This window comes from Agelaius tricolor, unplaced genomic scaffold (assembly GCF_023055355.1).
Source record: "Agelaius tricolor isolate 1412-34295 unplaced genomic scaffold, bAgeTri1.0.p SCAF_7, whole genome shotgun sequence".
Taxonomy (NCBI): Eukaryota; Metazoa; Chordata; class Aves; order Passeriformes; family Icteridae; genus Agelaius; species Agelaius tricolor.
In genome coordinates, this window is record NW_027269267.1 from 39,964,217 (window position 1) to 39,980,965 (window position 16,749).

General features: G+C 35.4%; 1 protein-coding gene across 14 annotated transcripts in view; it reads left to right on the forward strand.

Moving 5' to 3' along the window:
* Positions 1-16,749, forward strand: part of LOC139591842 (collagen, type I, alpha 1b-like) — a 68,217-nt gene that overhangs the window by 23,982 nt on the left and 27,486 nt on the right. For 6 of the 14 annotated variants that reach the window (XR_011679773.1, XR_011679771.1, XR_011679758.1 and 3 more), the window contains one exon: positions 6,506-10,508. The exons of 4 other annotated variants lie outside the window; for them this stretch is intronic. The gene's annotated coding sequence lies outside the window, so the exon portion shown is untranslated. Of the gene's footprint in view, positions 1-1,487; positions 4,517-6,505; positions 10,509-16,749 lie in introns of those variants that run through there. 4 more of the 14 variants (XR_011679775.1, XR_011679760.1, XR_011679761.1 and 1 more) reach the window with 4 other exon arrangements.

The following is a 16,749-nucleotide window of genomic DNA, read 5'->3' on the forward strand; positions in this document are numbered from 1 at the left end:
GTGACAAAAATGCCATTTGTTTTAGGATTTGTTTAGACAACAGAAAATTGCTTTTCCTGTCTCATGAAGTTCCTGCAATAATTCTCCGATTCTCCAATCTCCAATTGTGTGAATTCACTTACTGATAGAGAAAGTGATAGAGAAGAACAGACAGTTCTTAAATGTTGTTCACTTTATTGTAAAATACATTGGATAAGGTGTTAACACCCTATTTTCCAATGAAAAGAAAACATTCCTCTTTGTATTAACAAGAAATGTAACCAAGGTGGACCATATCACAAAGCCTATATATATACTGAAGACATATACATTTCACTGAAACGATTCTTATCCAAAGAATGAAGTCCCCATTTTCTTGTCTATTTATTTTTCTGAAGAATGTCAGGTTTGTGGTCAAGGACACTGCTGCATTGTAACACCTCCAGGTTCTTTGAATTCTCCATGTTGTAGCAGTGATATTGACCCTTCTCTTTCAGTCTCTTTGTCTTCTTGTTGACAATAGGTTTAGTACATCATGCTTTAGCCACATATTTTCACTTCTTATAAAATACATTTAAAGGGCAATATCAAGCTATGTTCTTCAATGAGTTCTGAAAAAAAGGGGTAAAATTTGCATGTGCTATTTCTTCTTTTTTTTTTATTATGTAAAACCTTTTTCTCTGTTGTAACAATATAAGTAAATGTTTCCCTTTGCTTGTGAACATGAAAACCTTTAGGAAATTGCTTATATTGCCTATATTTTGGATTCTACTCCTCATTTAACTACTTTATGTGTTTATTCTTTTGTAAAGGGTACTTGTCAGGTCTCATATTATAATATAATATAATATAATATAATATAATATAATATAATATAATATAATATAATATCTAATAGATACTAATTTAATAATTAATTTTCTTCATTAAAAGAAGAAACAAAAGGAAAAAAAGTTTTTATGTCCCTAGTTTTTTACAATACTTTATTTCCAAGTGACTAATACTCGAAAAAGAACAAAATTGTCTTTTGACCTACTGACTTATAAATTAGCTTGATTTGTGAGAAAGAAAAAACACTATCTCCATCGTAATGGAGAATGAATCCCATTCTTTCAGGAGTTACAGGCTGTAAAAGGAACCACTTCAATGAGTAACCTATTTGGACTAAGACAATATAAACTAGCAGTATGGTTAACAATTTTTTAAAAAAATAACATAATATAAATTAATGGTAACTATTTTATAAATAATTAAATAGTAAAATTGAAACACTGAACAATTTTTATTCCATTCTTCAGCCTTAGTGGTTCTTTACTTGGTTCTATTGCTTTGAAATTATTTCATGTAGGAAGGTAAAATGCCTACCATATTTATCAGCATTTGGCCTTATATTTAAAGCGTGTCCTTGAGATTTATTTTAACATGTATATATAGAATGTGTTTTGTATGGTTTGCCAATGTTATTTCCCTTGGTGTGTCTTATCTTGACACGATATTGCATGGTTTGTTTATTTCAGGAACACTGTAAAATATCTAGGCTGTCGTTTCTTTTAATTCTGAAATCCTTATATAACATCATTCTGATCTACCTTCTTTAACATTTGGTGTGTTGGTAGCACTTTTATTATTCTTAAGCTGTGTTAGTAAGGAGCACCCTACAACAATTTTAGTATTTTTAACATCTACTGAATGGAATTCATTCTAGTGCCAATACTGAAGCTTTTCCCCATTTGAAGGACTATTTAAATAAAATACAAACAAAACCCTGACAGTCTTAAAAGGCATATCTGTGTGTAGAGTACTGTAGGAATATTTGCTCTCATTTGTAGTCATATGTAATTTCAATCAGAGAATTGGCATAAGTTATAGCAGCACGAGTACTTTGAACAAAAATTGCTGGGTTCATAATCAAATAGGTCATCCAAAAAAATTAGCTCAACCATATAGTTATTCCATTAAAAGCACATGAATTATTGGAGGTCAAATCTTTATAGACATAAGAAAATCTGTAGAGGCAGTTGCCAAAAGTTCTTAAGCACTGGAAAGTCGTAGTGAGTTAACACCAATAGCTAATGCTGCTTACCCACTGCTCCATAGTAGGACTGGGCAAGAACTGGAAGGGTTAAAATGATAGTTATGGATAATGTAACATGGACTATTTTTTGTTGGTATTTGGCAGTAGGGACAGATCTTGAAGTGCAGAGTGTAAGCAAAGTTCCTTCACTGTTGATGTCTTTAAAATGGAGAATAAAGTAGTTAACAATGTATTGAGTTTTAAATAATGATGATAATAATTGTAAGAAGAAGAACAACAGCTATGGGTGGTAACATGTAATATGTAGCCTTGGTGAAATCCAGCTGGATGTTGAGAACAAACAAACAAGTAAAGAAAAAAGCCCTGACACCAAAACCAAGCAAAACAAAACAGCAAAGTTGATACAGCAATTGTGGTTCAAAAGTAAATATCTCCATGAATAAAATTATTTTTTGGGATATTTTGTGACATTTTATGTAATATATAAGAAGAAAGCAATAAATTTGTGTTTTTATAGATATCACTAGACAATGATGACATGTTTTCATACAACCATTTTTGAAGAATAAAATAAAACATTTAAGAACAGTGCACATGAGAATACTATTAAAAAGATTGTTGCTGTAATTAGAGAAGATTATGAGAATAAAGAAAATCAAATACCTGAAATAGAATTGCAAATATTTTAGAGTTCTAATTGATCTTGTATATCTGTAGAATCAAAATTCTTGATTAATGGCAAACTGCAAAAATGTCAGGATCACAGAAAACAATATTCTTTGCCAAGTGAGATAACAGTCCTTCTTTGTTGCCATGGCAAACACTGGCACTCACCATTATACCCATCTGTATTATCTCCCTCTAACTAGAGTGCTTCTTTCAGGACCTGCATCTGAGACTTTTTTTGATGGAGTCTGCTGCCTTGTACATGGGATAGTGCCATTGCAAGAGATACAGCTGATAAAGGCTGAAACCAGGATGGAATGATTTCCTTTCCCTAGCCATCAAGCTGAACAAGTGCTTAGCCAGGAATTGGTTTAGCTGAGAAAAAGCAAGTCAGATTTATCTGTAGTTTAGTGCTATATTAGGACAAGAGAGTCTCAGATTCTTGTCTTTGGACATGTTTTCTTGGTCTTTCATTTAGCCTCACAGGGAAACTGCACAAAATAACATTTTATGAAGTGACCAGAACTCTGTGGCTTTTACAGGGCCACAGGCTTTGCCTTTTACAGGGCCAAGACAAAATGTTAACTAGTCTGATTTCAACCTGAATGTTCAAAGAATCTTTTTTACCATGTATGAAAAACAACGTAAACAAACATGTATACCTATATGAAAAATAAATCACTGCAGTCTAGGAAAAAATTCTGCTAAAATTGTTCAGTTTGTACATAAAGGGCTCTAAAATATGCTATTGGAAATAGACTTTTTTTTTTTCTGATCCTACTGTGTCAACAGTGCTGCTCGGTAAACAGAAGTTTTAATTAAGAATTAAATGTAGGTTGAGCCTGAGGGAAAATATAATTTAAAAATGATTATATCTTTTCTAGATTAGTTAAAGAATAATTGGGAAATTCCTTTATGATTCTGTACTTTAGGTAATTATTTATTTCACAAAAAATCAGTGCCAACTGCTCCAGTACATATGCTTGGTGCTATTTGGCAACTATCCATTCTGCTTTCATAGTGATAGAGTTCTGAAATTTTGATCCAGCATCACCAGTGCTTTTTGTAGATTGAAGTATACCCTAGTAAATTGAAATCTCACAGATGTGAGACTATTTTTAAGCCACTGAAAGCTGTGTTTTAACCTCTATACCTCTAACCTCTATACCCACTATAAATTTTATGTGTGTAGTAATGTCTATTACATTCTTTATAAATTAGAGATTTTCAAGGTATGTATTAACCAGTGATTCTTATCTCCCTCTGTGCTTTCTGAAGCAATTTAATTTTTCCTGAATTAAGCTCAGGAACTTCACAGTAATATCTAATTACTCTGAATTTGTTTCTTTCTATTATGTTTTTTTTTCTTTTTTTCCTGAATTATAAGATTAAAATGATGCATCCAGTACCTCAAAACAATTTTCATTTAATTCCAGTAGTTTAAATGTAAAGCACATATGACAAGGCTATACATTAGTGCATCTTTTTTTTCACAATTATCTTATTTAGAAACTATGTTTGAAAAATAATTCTAAATGAAACTAAATGAAACTAAATGATCATGATTGATCATGAGTAAGATCCAAATCAGAAAAAAAATAAGACAATGTAGGCAGCTTTTCTTAATACCAACAATAATTTTGTACTCTATACCTCACTGAAAGAGGAATGGTTTATGTGTTGAGGAGCTTGCATTGTTCACATTCATTTTATTGACATGTGGCACTCTGATGGGAAGATGTAGCTGGTTTATGTTATATAAGCATGCAGGAAGGATCAGCAGCAGGTGAAGAATTGACTGCAGCTCCCACTCCATTTTTCCCTGTGCCATTGGGGGTAGGAAATAGACAATTGATAATAAAATTAAGCCTAAGAACAGGGAGGAGGGTGTTTGCAGATTTGAGTTTATTTCATTAGCCTACTCTGATTTTGTTGGCAATAAATTAAACTCATTTTCCCAAGCTGAGTCTGTTTTGCCCATTACGGTATTTGATGAGTGATCTTTTCCTGTTCTTATCTTGACCCAAAAACTTTTCAGTATCTTCTCTCTTCCCTGTCCAGCTCAGAATAGAAGTGATAGGACAGTTTTGGTGGGCACCTAGCATCAAGCCAAGGTCAAACCACCAGACTTCCCAATTTGTCTTCTTGGATAGTACATCCTGTAGTGAAATTGTGAAGATGTAGGCTAAAATAAATTATTATATATGACAAGAACTTGTGAGGTTCCCCCCTCTTTTTTTCCTATTTTAGGAAAGTTACTCACTGGATTTATGAGACCTATTGAAATAATCAATAAAATGATGCAGCAAAAGATGAAAATATCTCCTAGATGTGGCACTCCATGACCACCCATATATCCTCTTAATTTTCAATGTGATTTATAGTATGCAAAGAATCCAAGACAGAGTCAAAAGGCAATTGATCAATACCACCAATAGTTACATGACCTAATTAAAGTATGTCAAAGAACACAGAAATCTGAACTGAGAGAATAATTCCTAATGCTTTGTTAATCAAGTCTTTCACAAAATTTAAAGAATTTACCCTGTAGACATTTTAATCTGGAGAAACTGATCAAACTAATGGGATAGCCTGAAATTTCTTCTGAACAACTAATTTATATTTAAAAATCACAATCTGCCAAGTATATTAGGTAGTACAGACTGTGTTCCTTCATTTTTCAACTCAGCTAACAAGTTGGCAACAGATCTATTGTGATCTCAAAATCCTATTCACTGGGTTTGTATGCAGTTCTACAAACTCTTCCTATCAGTCTTTATTTACCCAGCATCAACATTTTCTATCCATTTTTGTGGTCTGTATTGCTAGTGAAGTTGCTTTGTTAAAATATTCAAAGCAAGTGAAACAAATACATTGAAAATATGGTTAGAATTAATAAATTACTTTTTACATGCACAGTTTCACTCTTTCTCATTGTACTTCTTTTTACTGAATGTATTTTATTTCATATGGTCATGTATAATAAATATGAAGGCATTCAGCTGTCTTCAGGAAACATAATGGACCTTCTCTGAAATTAAATCTCCATCTAATTATAAATAATTATTCTCAAAAATCCTTTTGTTTTAATAGAGCCTATCAGAGATTTTCACATACCAGATAGGATGCCAGATAATTTCTCTATTTTTTAATTACATCCTACATTTTGGCCTAGTGCCTAATCTGAGCTCTTTATGGTCTCTTTTCAGAATTAGCATGTGCCAAACACTGATTGCTTCATAGTCACTTGTGTCTGTCTTTCATTTCCTCTCAGATTTTAGAAAAGGATCCACATTTCAATGTCATCTCTGAAACTAAGACATATCCATGTCATTCAGCTTACTGGGTTTGTAGCATTTCATAGTATTTTAAGATGTTTACCATTAAAATTAAATATAAATGTTCTTAGAATTGTGTATAATGTAGAAATAGTAGAATGAAGAGCTGTGATTGATGGAGGAAATTTTAGCCTTCACATTATCCCCTCACATTCAGCTTTCCTGCTGCAGCACTGATGCTACTCATGCTCTCTGAGCAACAACTCAGCTGCTAACTCATGCCTTGATTTTGTGAGTGCAGTTCAATTAATTAAATATTTGAAAGGCTCTATGTTATCTGAGACAACTACATGGCACTTGCATATGCGAGATCTGCTAAACAGGAAGAACTATTCCTCAAGCGCAGATACCTGTGTAAGGCAAATTCATGTGTCTGAAAGTCAGGGAGAAGAAAGAAATAGAGAGGAAATTTGTTTCCCTATTTAAAAGCAAAAAACACCAACCAACCATCCAAGAATCCTGGGTTGTTGTCCTCCTGTTTTTTCAGTTTTCACAGAAAAGAGGAGGCAGACTGATGGGTGAAGTGTTATGAAGAAAAGGAGTTTCAGCTGTCCTGCCACTCCCTATTTACATCACAGACACCTTTTCCTTGACTTGTAAGTTGAAGCATAAACGACCTTTTTTAGTAATGAAATGGAGAATTAAATATATGGCTACAAACAAATTACCATTCAGTTTAGTTGCACCAGCTACTGAAAATGCATGAGCTTTTTTTTTTTTTTTTTTTCCATGATGCCATTTTGAAGTTTTGGTGGAAGTAGTCACACAAAATTAGATTTGCAATATTCAGTGGCAAGAGTATCTACCAGAGTTGTGAGACATTGCTCATTGATCTATAAATTATACCTTCCTTTCCACTGAAGAATGCTGTAGTTGTGGTTTGTGGAGAGAAAATTTCCATGCAAGGTCCCTTTACAAATCCCTCATTAGTCAGACTATTGAGCTGCTCTCATGGAAGAACTCAGAGGTTCTCTCTTTCCACTATGCAAATCTCAGAGGAGTTTTACAGAAACTACTCTGCATGAAGACTTCATTTCCAAGTTGTCTTTTGAACCATTTTTCTCTCAATCTCTTGGCTACTTTGCAGATGTTCTGTTAGCAGCTGCCTAACCAGAACTTACCTGAGAGTTTCAAATTATATTTTCTGTAGAATTCCAATAGTGCAAGTCTATTAAAAAACCCTAAAGCAGTGTTATATCACACAGTACTTTAGAGATTAAAGGTAAGCACAAAGACTTGGAGCCCAAGAAAGAGAAGAACAGAATATGGCATAGGGAACAAATAAATAAATCTTTCATAAGGCATCCATTTTTAAATATTTCAACTTGTTATAAAATTTAAAATTGACAATATAAAATTTCTGCCTCAAACAATTCCTAGAAGAAAAGTTTAAATAAAAGGGGAATAAGAAAATTTTAGTGCAAATCCTGGAATAATATCACATATTACAAATCAGGCTATGGATATTCATTTTGATACATACTGTTATTACAATTTAGTGATGTGGTGAGTTTGCAAACATAATTTCATGATTGTAAATATAATTTCATAATGTAATTTAGTATATGGTAAATATAATTTACTAATTTAGATATGTACCATAATTTATCCAGCATTAAATGTGCAATGATACAGGATTATAATGACAGAATTTAAAAGAAACAAGGAAAAAAGGACCTGCTATTGATTAATGAATCCCAGATAGTCAGTGGTGAAGAAGCAGAGACTAGGACAACAGCACATCTGTTTGACCTCTTGGATCTTCAGAAATTGATAAGAAATAATAATAAGAAAAAGAGAGAGAAAAGGTGTTTGAACACAGCTATTTATGAATTTTATGAATTTGCAGTTGTATTTAAAATGCTTCTCTCATGGTCATTTGTTATGATGCAATCTAGATCCACAGAGTCTATCCAGCCATATTAAAATTTAGCAGAGTTATAAGAAAACAATAGATTTTAAATTAATTGGAGTTCTGAGCAATGAAATCAAACAAATAAACAAGGAATAACCATGGTTTTAGAAAGAGCAAAGATCTAAAGTTTGGAAGGGATTCATGTTTCCCCAAAGGGATATAATGTCCTATCAGTCTTCTGTTAAGAAAGATTAATTCAATTATATTACTCTGTGCCAGGGACAGGGTAAATAAAATTTCATAAAATATTATTTTTCTTCCTTCCCTTCACCTACTGCACTTAACAAAGGCAATAATATCTAATTTACAAAGTTCAGTCAAACTCACCTTTGCTATTGGATGGTATTTATTGTGTCTCTCCATGACTCCTGTGCCTGTACAAATGTCACTGATTCCCTAGGGTTGTGGAGTGGTTCAGATCATGTACCACATTTTATTGAAATCCTTACTGGGTAGGAAACAACTGCTTGAATTCACAATCTCATTTTAATAGCAGCTAAACATTCAGTAATGTTAGTTAATGGTGGGATTGCCTTGAAAGAGAAGTCACTCAAAAATTGTCTGACACACCATAGCTCTGTTAGTAAAAAATCCATCAAGGGCCCATCGTGCTCTTTTCAAGCAAGAGAGTCATGGGAGTTCCATGAGCCTAAGCTGACATAGCTCAGCTTTGCACCTGCACTACTCACTGTAAACCCTGTCAATCCATTGATTATATTCAAGAGACATTTATTAATATCTAAAGACTACATTCACCAGTCAGCCTGCTATACTTTTCTAACTTGAAGTCATCATAAATTGAAATTTCTAATGTTTCGTTTAAAAAAATTGGACACATAACTTTTAACATAATTTGTTTGCAAAAAGCCACTTTGAATGGACTAAACTGTGAACCAGCTTTTTAGATGGAACTATCTGACCTATTCTCTGTTAATGTCACTGAGAGATTGGATCTGCCTATTTTATATATCTCCTCTCTTCTGTGCATTTATTGAGAAAAGAGTGCATAAAATACAATTATATTGGAATGTTACCTCTGAAAATGAGAGCAGGTTTGAACTCCAATAAGGTATTTAATTCTTAGAATTATTGGGCTCTGTTTTATCAAATTAGCTATCTCCTTTCTTTCATACATCCTAAACCACACCCCCCCTCAAAAAAATTAGAAAGCCCAGATATCCTAAAAAGTATTTAATATAAAACAACTGTATTTTGCAGTCATTTCATCACAGAATTGTAAAGATTTTTTTTAATTTTTCAAATACGACATTTAAAGATAACATATTCAGATGTTTAAGTGCTAAAGCTGTGCAAGATATGGCAAAGATAACAAGATGTTTCAAGTACACTAGACAGCAATATAAGCAATTGCTATAATATAGTTCTGTAGCCAAAGATAGCCTCTCTGTGTATCTAATGAGACTTTAATTAGCTTCATAATCAAGCTTTGCTTTTGATGAAGCTTGTAATATGAATTGAACAGCATGATATTTTTGAAAGAATATGCATAATTTAATTTAATAATTTTCTTTATTAGAGGAATAGTAGCCAAAAGTGTATCAGTAACTGGAAAATTCTGTTCTGTGATATTTGAATTTCTTTAATTCAATTGGCATAAATTGATATATGCCATGTTACTAGCAGCTTAGATAAAGGATCTGGCTGTTACAGCTGTCACCTAACTGCACAGACCACCTTATGAGACAGAAGGTAAGCCTTACCTTTACTACTCTACAGGTACTAAGCTATTCTACATTTTTGGTCAGTCCTACTACCTGGTAAGGATTAGGTTGCTTATATCTTACCTTGGCTTTTAAAAGGAACTCAAAAGTTCATGCTGCATTTTCATTCTGTAGGAAAAAAAGCTTTTCCACTAAGAGGTTTCTAAAATTTCTCAGGAAGTGAAGTGACAGGAATTTTCCTTTCCATTGATTATAAAGGAAAGACATATGTGTTATTGCTGTATTTTCAGAAGGTAGAAGAATTAAAGTAATGTACCATCTGTGGTTAATTCTATTTGGGATAACATTTTAGTTTCAAGGGAAAAAAATCATAGCTTCTAATTCAAACATTATGAGCATCCTGGGTAACCAAAATGACTGTGGGGCCCAGTTGTACAAATGTTTTTTAAGGCTGGGACACTCAAGGCAGAGTCTCTGTTTCCTCTTGGATCTTGCCATTTCCCTTTCATTCTGCAGGGAGAGAATGCTGAGCCAGTGTTGATAGAGGCTTCCCTTTGTCTTTGGTTTTTTGTTGGGCATGGTTTTTGGTTTTTTTTCCTGTTTTAGTTTGTTTCTTTGGGCAGGTTTTTCCGAGAGGTTGCGTTTTGCAGTCCTGGACTGCTACACAGCAAATTCCGCCAGTCCATGTGTACAGCTGCTCCGTACGGTATTCCCATCCTGCCAGCAGCACTCAGTGGCCCAGGAAAGGCAGAGTCCGAGTCATCCCAGCTGGCTGCCTGCTGCTTCTGTGAGCAACAAGATGAAGTCCCCCCATGCATTTCAGCTGTTTAGTGAATTTCAGCCATTGGAATGTGCCAGCTGCCTTCACCATCCAAGCTACCACTGCTGGAGGGGTAAGAGGGGGAAGGCTTCCACCATCTTTATCTCCCCACACACAGCTGTCTCAGTGGGTGCCATCTTAGGTGAGGAGTTTCTCCGCCATTTTGAGTTTCTCTTTGTTCTTTTTAGCTTGTGATTATTACTGTTACTTTCCTTTCCTGTTGCTATTGCAGAGATTTTTAGTAAACTGTTAATCTTTTCACTTATATCTACTCACTTTTTTTTCTAATATTTGGTGGAAAGGGATTTATTAAAACTAAAGGGGAAGTAACTCATTTTGAAGTGTCCACCCCTTAACTTGTCTTAAATCAAGAAAATAAAGAAAAGATTTTGTAACATATTTACACTACTATCTTTTAGAAAATCAAAAAAGCTTTAATTCTAGGCTGTTGGTCATCTGTAGTGGTTCTTTTTGCTCTCCTTGCCTCTGTTCAAGACTTTGAAAGTACAAGTTTGTTTTAATATGGTGTCCTAGGGTGACGTTATGATGCTTGTATCCCCATTCATGTGTTCTGTTAATGTTGGATATTATGTTCTGTACCTTTAAGACCGGCTCTGAAGAGGGAAAGTTTTGTTTGGGTTTTCTTATCAGCCTGGCGGGACACAGAGATTGCAGCTTTTGCTTTTTCTGCTTTTGCTTTTCGCTTTGCTTTCTCTCGCTCTTGCTTGCTTTGCTTCTGCTTGCTTTTGCTTATTAGCTAGTTTAGCTAAACTGTCCAATTTCTTCCTGGACTGTTTCTCCTTTCCTTTGTCTGATCATTTCGAACCTGCTCCGGACTGGGACAAGGGAAACACCGAGAGTCTGCACCTTGCGGCCTGCAGCAGCTGCCCCAGCGCCGGAGGGACTGAGAACAGAGTGACCACCCCCCAAGAGAGACTTTCTGAATTTGTCATCTTTTTCAGAGCGGTGTCATCCGGTATCGTTCATTTTGTGTGCTGGGGGGTGCTGTGCTTGTTAAATAAACAGGTTCTTTCCACTCCTCTCCGAGAAATCCTTCCCGAACCGGTTGAGGGGAGGGGCTGTGTGGGTTTGCTTACTGGAGGAGCCCTAATTTGAAAATTCTCCTCCAAATTTGCCCTAAACCACGACATATGGTTTCAAGAATAGTTTGGTTCAACTATTCTTTGCTGCAGCAAAAGGGTAGTTATTAATGTCATTACACGAACTTTAGTTTCCTGTACCCTCTGCAGTCCCCTCCACTCCTTGGGTAGACTATACACCCTTAAACATTCCTACATACTTTCATGCTGTGTTCCACAATATGCAATGTGGATACTCCTTGTCCTCTAAGAATCATTCTTCTGAGCTGTTATATCACTGTGGGTTATTCCAGGCACAGAACTACAGAAAAAGATAAAGAAAGAAAGTAGAAAAAAAGGAAGAAAGGAAGAGTATTAAAATTGAGATCTCAGAGTAACCAGAAGGTCCCCAGAGGAGATTAAGAAATTTCCTTGTCTACTATTCAAGAGAAAATTAAAATAATAGTTTTCAAATATTTTTCTCTATCAAATGATGGAACTTGTAAACAGCTGTTTTCTTTTACATCTCAGAAAAATTAATTCTTTTGATAAGAGAAAGGGGATCAGAATACATAGTTTTAAACTCTTCAGCAGATAATGAAATAATAACAGTAAGTAATAGTGGATTCCAAAATATTAGAGATAGAGGGACCTTCCCCTTCAACCTTCAGACCATTTAAACCTATTTTATTCTTAAACAACAAGCCACAGCTTTTATGTTTTTTCTCCTGTGTTTATAAAATACAAAAATATGTTACATATTTATATAATATTGTATGTGTGCGAACACTATATGTAATTCTTTATGTAGAATATAACTGGCAATAGTAACATAGAAACCTTAACATATTTGACAGCACTTCTTTCCTATATATTCACATTCACACTTAAAAACAGTGCTTGGAAAAACTGACAGTACATTGTAAATACCTCAACCTGCAATTTTAACACAGAGCTGGCTGCTAATAGCTACAGTTCTGTCTCCATCCATGTTCTTCTTGACCTCCCGCTCATTCCTTCTGTGAAGCAGGAAATGAGAAAAAAAAGGGATGCAGTCTGTGCTCAAAGTCTATGGCAGTCCATGACAGCTCCAGCAACAATTGTTACTGTGCAGAAGATTTGTTAGAAACTTTTTGGAACAGAGTATGTACACATGGCTGCCTTAGAGAGAATTTATGAGACAGTCATGTGTCAATTTCTGTAGAATCTTGCTGAGTACCCGATCATCTATGGAACAGAAAGGAAGAAGGTTATTGAGGTAATAGATATACAAGGACCTTATTTAAATTCTCTGTTGTCAGACTTCCAATATAAAGTTTTATGGTCCAGCTGTCAAACAAAAGCACCTCTCTAGACCATTATTTCAAATACAAATCATCCTACATAACTGTTTCTGTGAAAACTTCCACTTACAGTACAGGCCTGCTGGCTCAGTGGGACCTTGAATACACTTGAGAAGTCTTCTTGTACAGGCAACATGAGGTCTGCATGGGGATGATGCCTGAAGCAACTAGCCTTTAGGAGAATTCCAGAAGCAGTATTGAGAAAGACAACACTGCTCTTTGTCTTGTTGAAAGAGCCGGGAATGAAAGTGCAGAAGCAGTACTATCCTCAAAATGGATTGAATAAAGCACTGAGCATCATTGAAAGGCAAAATTTGTGCTCTGAAAATTTAAGGACAGCTATAGCTTTGACAAATAATAATTGGGTTGGAAGAATGAGTTTCTGCCAGGTCTGAAAATGAATGGAAGAGTTTTCAAAAGGACCCAAGGCCAATAGGAATGTTACACATGAACATTAACAATTAACAGCATTTCAGAGGGAAGAATGGACTATCATGAGTTCCAGAATCACAGAATCATAGAGTGATTGACGTTGGAAAGGACCTCTGGAAATAATAATTTCCAACCCCCTGAAGCAGAGCCACTTACAACCAGTTGCCCAGGACCATGTCTATAATGCTTTTGGATATCTCCAAGAATGGAGACTCCACAATCTCTCTGACAACCTGCACTCGTTAGTGTTCAGTCACCCTCAAAGTAAAAGAGTGTTTCCTGATGTTCAGAGGGAACCTCTTCTGTTTCAGTTTATTCCCGTTACCGGTGATCCTGTCATTAGCCATCAGACACTGGCTCCATCTTTGGGATCAGTACAGTTTAATACTTTTATCAACAGTATGGATGGGATAGACACTGAGATCTATGGATCCTCAGCAAGTTTGCAGATGACATCAAGTTGATTTGTGTCATTGACACGCCTGAGGGGAAGAATGCCATCCAGGGGGATCTGGATAAGCTTGTGAAGTTGGCTTATGTGAACCCCATGACGCCCAACAACACCAAGTGCAAGGTCCTGCACCTGGGTCTGGGCAATCCCTGATATCAATAGAGTGCAGGGGAGGAAGGGATTCAGAGCAGTCCTGTGGAGAATGACTTGAGGCTACTTGTGGGTGAAAAGCTGGACATGAGCCAGTAATGTGTGCTTTCACCTCAAAAAGCCAACCATATTGTGGACTGCAGCAAAGCCTGGCCAAGATGTCAGGGGAGGTCATTTTGCCCCTCTATGTCTCTCCCTGAGACCCCACCTGGAGTACTGCATCCAGCTCTGGAGCCCTCAGTACAAGAAAGACATGAACCTATTGGAGCAGGGCCAGGGGAGAGGCACAAAAATTATCAGAGAGATGATAAATGTCTCCTGTGAAGAAAGACGGAGTTGGGGTTGTTAACTGTATCCTGGATCCAGGAGAAGAGAAGGCTCTGCGATGACCTTGCTGTGGCCTTTCAATGCTTGAAGGGGGCTTCAAGTGGAAAGAGTGGGACAGATTTTTAATGGCACCTGTAGCAGTAAGACAAAGGATAATGGTTTTAAACTAAATAGGAATAGACACGGGGATGAATGTCTTTACAATGAGCATGGTGAGTCAATGAAACAGTCTGACAAGAGAGCCAGTAGATGTCCTGTCCCTGGAAACATTAAACATCAGGTTGGGTGGGGCTCTGAACTACCTGATCTAGTTGAAGATGTCCCTGCTCGTTACAGTGTATTTGAACTAGATGACCTTCAAAATTCCTTCCAACCAAAACTAATCTAGGATTCCCTGATCTTCTTTGCAACCTCCCTTTAGGAATTTATATACATTCATTGATAAAATCTCCCTGAACCTTTCCTTTTCTAGGCTGAAGAGTCTCAGCTCTTTCAGCCTTTCTTCACTTTCTTCATAATCTTTGTAACCCTTTGTTGGACTCTTTCGGGTATGTCTGTGTCTGCTTTGATCTGAGGAGCTCAGACTTGGATACAGTACTCTAGGCATGGTCTCAGCTCTCTGCTTCATAAATACAAGATATTTCAGGAAAAAGTTTTGTTTATAACAGAGTTATAAAGTTTTTTTTATAACAGAGTTTTAGGTCTAGATAAGAATAAAAAAAAAAAGGTAAAATGAAAAGAAGACTTGGGTTGTTGCAACTCTCTTAGTGATACATAAGATCTCTAGAAAAATCATTTGTAGTCCATGCAGTACCTCTGGTGTTAAACATCAGAAAGAGTTGTATCTGCTGAGAAAAATATTATCTTTTAATGGGTGAAGAAGAAACAAAAACCCCCAGGAATTAATTTGGCATAGGAAATTAAAAGTGTGAAAAATCATGGAGAAACCTTCCTAAGCAGCTGCATGCTCCTCAGCTGTTAAAAGTTGAGTACCACTTCCCTAAATGAAACTCAAGAATGATCTCCTTTGAATGGCTTCACTTATCATCAATTTCAGTCAGTACAAAAAGTCTGTAACCTCATCAAAATATGATACTCTTATTAATGGACAAATACGGTACTCCAGATGATTGATTTTTCAAATATCCTCTACTCTTCTCAAAGGCAAACCAGTAATATGATATTCACAGATGCAGACCAGCTGATTAGTTTATGGGCCTATTAGTTAGAATTGAGATTAAATTATTATTTTCAAAGAATTGCACTTGCTACTAAGTGGTATGTCTAGTAAAATACCTTAAGTTCTTGAATACTGCACTGATTTGTGGATTCTACCGGAAAAGCTAAGAGGAATGCTCTGCATTTAAGTTATTTTACAAAAAACTGTAATGGGGAAACAAGGAAATTATTAATGCTAAATTCAGAGTTTCTCACTTAGGCAAACTTGCATTACAACAATCAGGAGTTTTGCCTACCCCCACCCCAAACTAGCGGGGCATGTAACCTTTTTTGTCTTTTCTTTCCACACAGTACCTGTGTTAGAATATTCCCACTAGATTCAGAAAACATTTTATTTCTACTTAAAAGAAAAAAAATCTGAACAAAAAAATCAGGATGTGCTTGAAGTCTGGAGCAGCTGAGCTACATGGTGCAAAGCTGTCATTTCCTACACTTCTACCATTCACATTTCAAGTGATCTGTATGCTGAGGCAACTGTTCTAAGCAAATGATATTGATTCAGCTTCAAGGATGACATGAAAACATCCAGATGGCATGCATGCTTTACATTATAAACATTGGATAAATCCTAACTTAAATATTCAGAAAGGTGGTCACAGTATCTTCTATGTCAGTAAATAGGAAAAAAATAGATTGGCAATGGGTTTTCAAAATAGTCATATTCCTTCCTTGTTTGAGAGACATGGGTGTGCATGGTCTATAATTAAGATTTGAAATCTGTTCAGGTTGAGCTGAACTAATTATTGCCCCTTTCTGAATCTAATGTTATTGAAATTAAATAAGAAGGAATTGGGAGGGGATTTTTTAATCAGTGTCATACACATCTCCTGAACAAAGATCCTATGTAATGAATGAACTGAAAGTAATTTAGAAAGAAATTCTCTGAGGAGGAATTCTTTTATCATCTACAATTCATGGTAGTAAAAGTGATGTATTATCTTATGCTACCTACCCATCCAGTAATTACATTCAAAGGACACTGAAGACTTGTCGTTCTGTGCAAAAGTCAAAACTTTTAAGTTCATTCAATTACAAAACCTGACATTTTGGAGAAGGCAGGGGAAATAGCCTGAAAATAAGTAGTTTGTAAAGAAACTGATGCTTAAGAATAAACTCCTGTAGCAAGAAAACAATACTGGATGCTAGCAACTAAGGAAAAATAAGTAATCCACCACAATTCTTGAGGTGTGAGAACTGCAAAGAAATAAAAAAAAAGCTAAATGTGTCTCAATGTATATTTAATGTCTATTGAATAGTGATAGTGATATTTTAATGACAAAATTTGATTATTGG